At 37.5% G+C, this 7,225-nt stretch overlaps 1 non-coding gene across 1 annotated transcript; it reads right to left on the bottom strand.

Moving 5' to 3' along the window:
• Positions 1-5,110: 5,110 nt before the first annotated feature.
• LOC131247634 (small nucleolar RNA R71) lies at positions 5,111-5,217 on the bottom strand. The gene has a single exon (XR_009171910.1). It is a non-coding gene; the product is annotated as a small nucleolar RNA R71 (small nucleolar RNA).
• Between the last annotated feature and the right edge of the window lie 2,008 nt (positions 5,218-7,225).

The raw sequence follows: 7,225 nt of genomic DNA, 5'->3' as shown, positions 1-7,225 counted from the left end.
AGTAAGAAGAAGCAATCCAAGGAAGCTAGAACATCCATGCTCAAGGAGTTCAAGGAGATCAAGGAAACCTATATTTAAGTAACTTGATTGATCAAAGTCCTTATCTTTCCTTGTTGCATTTTTTTTGTACAATCGATGGCCTAAATTCCCTTCAGTAATGAAATATTATTTCCTTTCATGATTAGCGGTGGGATATTTATTAGTCTATTTTTTTGCTACCCAGCCTGACCTTGCACTACTTCCTATAAAGAAGGGTAGTATGTTTTTAAGAACCGACCGTTAATTGAAATTCTTATAAATTTTTCATCTTTATCATATAAGAGATAGGCTCCACCCTTGAGAACTTGAACGACAATATAGGGCCCATCCCAAGTAGGTGGTTATTTCTTACTCAAAGCTTGGTCTTCATGCCATATTGGTAACATTGCTTTCCAAAACTTATCTCAATCCCCGAAGGACTTTCCTTTCACTCCCTTGTTACATGCCTAGGCAACCTTGGACTTATTTGTGATTATAAAGTCTAAGGCTCTCATGTGGGTCTCATCTAACCTTTCGAGCTCAACCAACATGGCTTCTATGAACTCAAGAGGGGTCAACCCAACTTGGTGTGGGATCCATAGTGACAACAAAGTGACCTCCGAGGGTACCACTGCATCATGTCCATATGTTAATGCAAATGGGCTCATTCTGGTATTAGTGTGGGGTGAATTCCTTTACGCCCAAAGTGCCTTAAATAGCTTCATATGCCATTCACTAGAATTTTCTTCAATCATCTTCCTCAATATGCTCTTTATTACTTTTTTACTAGCCTTAGCCTAATCATTTCCTTGCGCATAGTATGGTGTTGAGTGTAAAATTTTGATTTTGTATAGGTCAATCATAACCTTGACTTCTTTCTCTGAAAATGCCGCACCTTGATTCATAGTGATATATTTAGAAATTCCAAATATATGAATGATATGAGTTTCAATGAACTTAATAATCTCCCTATGGCTGACTCCTTTTATGAGTCTTACTTCCACCCACTTGGTGAAATGATTTGTAGCCACAATGACAAAAGAATCCATGCGCAATGAAGGTGGATGAATTTCGCCAATCAAATCGATCGCTTATCCCAGAAAAGGTCATGCCTCTATAATCAGATGAATCTCAGGCGCAGGCATGTGTTGTATCAGCTCGTTTTTCTAGCATGGCTCACAACCTTTGGTATACTAAATGCAATTGGCCATCATTAATGGACATAAATATCCTCAACACCTAAGCACGAGTCTCATTTTCCTCCTAGCCTAATGAGCTCCTCACAACCCTTCATAGACCTCACCCATAGCCGGCATAACTTCTCCTTTAGTTAATCATCTCAATAACACACCATCATCCCCTCTCTGGTACAACTCATTGTCAATCATGACATAACTGATGGTCATTCTCCTTAGATCTCTACCAACCTTAATCTATGGACTTTGATGATAACCCATAAAGGGAGCTCTCCATTTATCCTCCTATATCTTGACCTAGTGTATTTTCAAAATTTTCTCCCTCTTAAAGACTGAGGTAAGGACCTTATTTGTATCATGATTGTCCTTATGGTTGATCCTTTCAAGATGTCCATCCCTGCGGCCATTTATGTCATTTCATTGACATCCATGTTATGATCTTGAATTATGTACATTAATTATACCTCATCAAAACTTTCAAGCATCTAGGATGTTAAGGCATAGTATGGTAACAGTGTCGGGCTAGTACACTTGAACAATCCTATCATCTGATTTATCATCAGCTGCGAATCTCACACCACAATCACAGTTTGAGACCCTAGTTCCATCAATAATTCTAAAAATAATTATCGTATCCTCGTACTCGTCCTAATTATTGGTACATTCAAATTCTAATTGGAACACGAATTCTTACCTATTTCAATTTTGTGTAATTATGATAATCCCGAAGCTTTGTCTTTGTGGCATCAAAGTTCAACTTCCAAGGGGTTAAATATATATAATACAAGTCTAAAACCTCTAAGGAAAGTTAGCCTTATAGGTCAAATGAATGGTTGGCTATGAAATTAGTTATAGCCTGACCCCTTTACTACTTTTTGGGGTAAATACCTAAGATCAAAATCAAACAAAACCAAGACCCATTTGGCAATTCAGACACTCAAAATCAGCCGGTTTCAACATATATTTCAATAAATCAATCAATATTATTACATTAACCCTTTCAACCAACAAATAATGCCTTAGTTTGGTGGCGGCAAAGTACAAAGATAAATATAATTTCTTTATCATATAGTATCATCTCTCGGTATCACAGAGTGTCTGACTTAGATGGTACACAACACACTCTTTCCGATCATCATCATCTTAGGCAAATAATGCTCCAACCAACTCTGCCAATCCTGTGACATACTGCTTAAGTAGTCGACCTTTGATTGGTGGCATTGAGATTGGTGGCTTCATCAAATACTATTTAATCCTTTGAAAGCCAGCTGATGTTCTACCTCCCACTTAAACTCGACTCCTTGTTTCGGTTTTATTAACGGGGAAAACATGTTAGTTTTTCCTACACAATTAGAGATAAATCTTCATATAAAACTGATATGGCTAAGGAAACATTGCAATTCTAGTTTATTCCTTGGCGGGTGAGCATTTATGATTGCTCAAACCTTATTTCGGTTCATCTCGATCTCTCGCTATTGTACAAGGAATCCTAGAAAATTATTAACCAACATCTGTTGAGGGTTAAATATTGCATGTTGGACCCCATTTATATCTTAGTTTTATAAACATGATATTGTTAAATGTCCTATTTTACTCAAGTTTGTGTTGCAAGGTGAATTTAAGAGCATGGATTGAAAAGGATGCTAAAAGTATGGATTTAATGCTCAAGAATCACCAAAGCAAAGGTTGGATCTTAGAAGATCAAAGATGAAGAATTCACGTGCCAAAGATCCATGAAAACCATGTGAGGAATGAAGAGAATTGAAAACTTTAAGTGAAGAAAAGGAACCCTAAAAATCTGCCTGTAGTGAGGAATGAAGAGAATTGAAGACTTGAAGTAAAGAAAAGGAACCCTAAAAATCTGCATGTTTCGACTAGTCTAAGCCCTGCTTCGACTAGTCTAAGGCTCGTACTCGACTAGTCGAAGGCTCCTACTCGACTAGTCAAAGATTCCTTGACTCGAACTCCAGCAACATAAATTTTTAATTTCACGTGACCCTCGACCAGTCGAAGGCTATCCTCAACTAGTCGAGGGTTACACAGATGTTGTGCGAACGTCGTACATTTGATGCGGTTTCTGAATTTTTTCAACTTGGTGCGAAAGTTGGAGTTGCGCAACTATAAATAGGAGTCCCTAGGATGTTCCTAAGAATCTTCTAGTGTTTGAAGAGTGGAGAAAAAGCGTAGAGAAGCCGTCGCCAAGTGTTTTTCATCCTTTTCCTTAGTCGTTTTTATGCTTTTCTTAAGAGATTTTAGTTCAATTATGTTTATGGTTGGCTAAACCTCTTATCTAGGGCTAAGAGGTGAAGCTTGTAGCGTAATAGGATGTTTCTTTTAGTTTGATTCATGTTTATGTTCAACCTTCTTTGATTCTAGTTTAATTTTAAAGGAATTCTTTCAGTTCTTAATGGCTTATTGTGACTCAAATTACAGTAGATCTGCAATAACTTTGAGTATCTTCTTTTCCTAATTTTGAGATTGTGGGATTGGTAAATCTTATTGTTAACCATCGTCTCATGGGCATGGTTTGGAAATGTAATCTCTTCCAATTATCACAATTCTCCTCCATTGATAATTAGGTCAAGGAAAGTTCAGATTGATCTAAATTGTATATCTTCCAATTGGATAGGATAGGACTCCAATTCCAATCGTGTGACTTGAAACAAGTAAGAGGGCACCCTGATCTCTACAAGCAAATCCTTGGAAACCCTAGTTAGCACCTTTGAATTTATTAGTTTTAATCACTTTAATCACAATTACTCTTTCAATTATTCAGTTTTAGTTTTAGTTCTTCATCTAGTTCTAGTTCTAGTTAAATTCAGAATACACACGAGATTAGTCCCTGTGGATTCGACCTCGATCCTACTGAGATTATTACTACATGCGACCCTACACTTGGGGTTGTGAACAAGTTTTTGGCGCCATTGCCGGGGACTAACGGTTGCGTGTTCTAATATTGACTAACTTTGGAATTAGTTTAAGATTAGGGTTTTTTTTCTATTTTCTATTTTTAGGTTAGGGTCTTTCCTAATTTATTTTTTGAAACTAAATTTTTCTCTTTTTAAAAACTTTTTATTTTCTGTTTTTAGAAACTTTCATTTTTTCATTTTTAAAAACTAGGTTCCTTTCTTATTTCTTTTTTTTTTAGAAATTAATTCATTTTCCTTTTTCTTTCACAGGAGCCTAGCATGGAACCTTCTAATTTGGTAACTTCTTTCTAATTCTAACTCTTTCTATTTCTAGATTTTTATTTCCTTCTTTTTCTTTCTAGATTTAGGTTAGATTCTGAAATTAAAGGTTGAGAGTGTTTCATGCCCAAGTGGGTCCATGACAACACTCGACGTCTTTTGAATGAAGGAGGATTAGTTGAGAGGTTATCTACCCATCACAGGGTTAGACACCACTCGAGATCCTCAGAGTTAATTGAGGTTATGGCTACAAATCAACTTGTAAATCAACCTGTAAATCAACAGGTGAATTAGCTGAAACCTTGAGTTGCGGAAGTCCAGGATGAGAATGAGGTACACCATGCACGCCGGCCTTGTACTTTACGAGTTTACTTACAACCAGTGGCGGTGAGCACCCCTTCTTGTATGGTTTTTCCAGGAAACACATGAAACATGGATATCTAGCCTAGAGTGATCCAAATCCTTCCAAAGTTCCTTGAACTTGAATCTGAAAGTCCATACCTGCACTTACAAGAGTTTGATGAGGCTATAGCCACTTTATACTTTCCTAATGTGTCTGAGGACAAGGCCAAGCTGAAACTCTTTCCTTTCTCCTTACAAGAGAAAGCTAAGATGTGGTTGCACTCACTACATCCATGATCTATTGGCATATGGAATGACATGATGAAGGAGTTCATAAAAAAATTTCTTTCCATACCATAGACGAATACCATTAGGAAGTTGATCATGAACTTCACCCAAAAGGAAGATGAAACATTCTTCTAATGTTGGGAGCGGTTCAAGGATCTCGTCAGTTCATGCCCACAACACAGTTTTGAAACGTATCGCATAACAACTTTCTTCCACGATGGACTGACATCTTCCATGCATCAATTCATTGAGACGATGTGCAATGGGGAGTTTATGAACCAAAAATGTTGATGGGGTGTGGGATTACTTTGAAAAACTCGCTGAAACCGCACAATCATGGGACATCTCCCTAAAACCTAGCACCACATCTAAGCCTACTCAAGCAAGGGAGAGGGATGGGATATGATTGCTGAAAGAGGATGATGATATAAATGCTAAAGTGGCCAGTCTCGCAAGGAAGGTTGAGGCCATGGAACTTAAGAAGCATAAGGCTAAGGAAGTTGTTTGCGGTATCTGTGCTTATAACATACAATTAACTGAAAATTACCCAACGATACCTGCTTTTTTAAGAGGCACTAAATGAGCAACGAATGCCGTAGACAACTACCAAAGGCCTTTCAATGGATCCATCTCTAACACATACAATCTCAGTTGTAAAAATCATCCAAACTTTAGTTGGAGGAATGGACAAACTACTACTCCTCAAGGAATCCCCAGCCAATTCTTAAATAAAGGGAAACCTCAAGAGGATCCGGTCTGGAAACATATTCAAAACCAAGAGCTTATCACTCAGAGTATATTGTAAACCCTTCAAGACCTTTCAAAGGCCATACAAGGGCGTGAGACAAAAAATTCAATTGGGGAAAAAATGATTCTTCCAGCCCAACCTTTCCCTAATCCTAAACCGCAATTCGAAATAAGTGATCCAAGCTCTTCAAATCAAATGGAGCAAGCAAAGTCTATCACCACTCTTAGGAGTGAGAAGATAATTGATAAATCTATTCTGGTAAGGGCTGAAAAGTCTAAGGACCCCAAAGTAGATGAAACTAATAGACCTAGCAACACTCTACAAGAGTTAGAACCGGAACTCCAAAGCAAGCCGATTGCACCATTCCCCCAACGGTTGATTGCACCAAAATCTCTCTCTAACTCTCAGGACATTGTAGAGGTGTTGAAACAAGTGAAGGTCAATATTCCTTTACTACATGCGGTTAAACAAATACCTTCATATGCCAAATTTCTAAAAGACATATGTATGACCATAAGACGACAAAATATTTAAATAGGCCCTAAAAAGTCCTAGACACGATAAGGACTTGGGAAGAGATAATTGTAAAAACACTAACATGCCAACTGCCAAAGACTCCTGCCCTACTATTATTTCACAGAGCTTGGACTCGATAAGTACTCATAGCATTTTGTGCCATAATGATCTCATCAGACACATCCTAAATGGTCAATCAAGCATAGAAGAGTGTGTTAGACAATGTGAAAGCCGACTTACCGGCATAGAAATGAGGCTAGATGCTCTATAGCACACTACACAACACATTGTGGAGCTGACTCTGAGCTGTCACGAACATATCACTCCATATACGGATGCTCCACCTGCTCTGGGTCTGACCCAATGATGTACCCTATAAATTGTTTTTCTAATGACATTAAATATCTTCTTGGATGTCCTGGACCATATGATTGATTCCTATTTGTTTAGTAGTAAATCAGATGCTTGGTGATGTGTTAGGAGTTTATTTTGGATATGTAATTTTAGATATTTATGCCCATAAGGGCTTATGGGTCTTGGATGATATTTTCTTTGGATTTATACTCGGGATATCTTTATGCCAGCCTTGGGCATTTATTTTGACAAATCTATATGGCATTTCTCTTCACATAGTGCTCTAATATGCATTTTCATTAATATATGAACTTGTGTGAAGTTTCTATCTTCCAATATGTCTTATTTGTGATTAGTTCTCCAACTTCAGTTATCTATGTCTATGTTTACTAACCCTTTGCCAATGACTGACAAAAAGGGCGAGAATAATATTTCCCACCATTATGTGTTATGATAATAATGGTGACACAGGAAGATAGGGGGAGTATGAAGACAGGGAGAGCAACTACACTCAAGATAGTAAATCGAAGATAAAGAAAGTCATATGTATTTATCTATAGTCGAGTTGTTACAAT

This window comes from Magnolia sinica, chromosome 5 (assembly GCF_029962835.1).
Source record: "Magnolia sinica isolate HGM2019 chromosome 5, MsV1, whole genome shotgun sequence".
Taxonomy (NCBI): domain Eukaryota; kingdom Viridiplantae; phylum Streptophyta; class Magnoliopsida; order Magnoliales; family Magnoliaceae; genus Magnolia; species Magnolia sinica.
Note: the sequence above shows the minus strand (reverse complement) of the source record. Positions and strands in the feature narration are given on the sequence as shown.